The sequence below is a fragment of the Mustela putorius genome, unplaced genomic scaffold (assembly GCF_011764305.1).
Source record: "Mustela putorius furo isolate JIRA1106 unplaced genomic scaffold, ASM1176430v1.1 tig00000083_pilon_pilon_pilon, whole genome shotgun sequence".
Classification (NCBI taxonomy): domain Eukaryota; kingdom Metazoa; phylum Chordata; class Mammalia; order Carnivora; family Mustelidae; genus Mustela; species Mustela putorius.
In genome coordinates this window covers 5265407-5267324 of record NW_025421273.1, presented here as the reverse complement: position 1 = coordinate 5267324, position 1918 = coordinate 5265407, and the positions used below count along the sequence as shown (strand labels likewise).

At 36.6% G+C, this 1918-nt stretch overlaps 1 pseudogene; it reads left to right on the top strand.

Annotated features, from left to right (window-relative positions):
- Positions 1 to 1030: 1030 nt before the first annotated feature.
- LOC101671382 lies at positions 1031 to 1470 on the top strand (annotated as a pseudogene).
- Positions 1471 to 1918: the final 448 nt, after the last annotated feature.

The window sequence follows — 1918 nt, the reverse complement described above, 5'->3', positions numbered from 1 at the left end:
GGTCAACATTTCTTCTGTCTCACCTATTATCTTGTTAATTGTTTGGAGACCTGAAAAAGAAATCTAAACTATTGTAATGGAAAAGAACTAACTGAATCTAATAACAATGCTTCTCACTCTAGTGACTGTTTTCTTTTTTTAAAACTCCTTAGGAAATACCTTAAAATATTACTACTTGCTGAAGCAGTTAATTTAAGACAACATTTATTTATCATACTATGAAAATAACGAGATAAACATATAAACTTTTCCACCTTATATCCCTAGTCCGTCTCAGAGTCCCTGAGACATCTGAGACATCTCCACAGAGCAGATTTTCAATATACACTGTTGATGCAAACTCTCTGAAGATACAACTATTCAAGAAAGAAACACAATCAGAATTTATCATTCCAAATCATCAACTCAACAATTCTTATAAAAGGAAAGATTTCACTGAACTTTTAAGGACAGAATAGTTTTTAATGTTAAAAAAATGGTGTCTTGGTGAATACTCAGTTTCTCTTTGTCTTTCTCTCTTTCAAACACACACATGCATGCACATATTCATGCACACACATACCCTGAAATTCTAGATAAATATTTAGATTTTCTTTTTCATGCACTCACTTACTTATTAAGCAGGTATGTATTGAACCAGGTAGCATCCTAAGGACTTTGTATACAGACATGTGCAAGTTGGACAAGGCCCCTGCCCTCAAGGAGCTTACATGTTGATCAAGAGCTTTAAAATGACCTTAGTGTTGAGGTGGGAAATAAAAATATCACATTGAAATTCACAGGATGGTTGAAGCCTTCCACATCATTAATACTGTTTCGTCTTAGATCAGTGGAGATTGCTACTACACCATATTTTAACTGTCACAAGTTGTGCTCTGGAATTCGGTTACCCCACATATCTCTAAATCATCAATTTATGGTATTCAAATTAAGTGTGAGAATGAGATTACTTATAAATAGCTGAATGCTGTCTATGCATGTTACACAAAGCAAGAAAATATAGTCTACATTAATAAAACAGCTTGGCCTTTCCCCTGGCTGGCAATACAGAGGCCACATGATGCCCAGAGTTACTGTAAAAGACATGAACCAGCAGGTGTTTGTCAGAGCTCTGGCAACCTTCCTCAAAAAGGCTCGGAAGCTGGAAGTCCCTGAATGGGTAGATACTGTCAAACTGGCTTACAATGAGAACCAGTTCTACAAAGGAGCTTCTTCCACAACACAGCACCTGTACCACCAAGGTGGCACTGTGGTCAGCTCCTTGACCAAGACCTGTGGGGGATGTCAGAAATAGGGTCATTCTAACAATTTCAGCAGAGGCTCCAGGAGTGTGGCCTGCATGGCACTCCGCCCTAGAGGGGTTGAAAATGACAGGAAACGATGGATATGGGGGTGGCAAACTGACATCTGAGGGACAGAGATCTAGACAAAATCACCAGAGAGGCGGCAAATGCCAACAAGAAACATTAGAAAAAATGCTGGGTTAATAAATCACCTCACTTGTACAATAGATAGATGATAGATAGATAGATGGATGATAGATAGATATATGATAGATAATAAATAATAGATGATGGTGATAGATAAGATAAAATTGCTTGATAAAGGCAAAAATTAGTGTATTTTTCAGATTGGCAAATATTATTTAAATAATGGAATGATGAATTTACAAGCAGGATAGATCTGTAATCCTATTCTCTCTACCTCATATGTATTCAAACGAATGTTTTAAATAAACACCTGTCCAACATGTATATGTGCTGCCGAAGCGAGCACAACACCTGTCCAACATGTGGTTACTTTGTAAGAGCCATGATTTTTCCCTAAAGTTCTTTAGCAAATTTCTTTTAATACAAAATCTGCCTTGTGGCTTTGCATAATAATCAAAGCAAACAAAAATATTATTCTTTAGGCATAT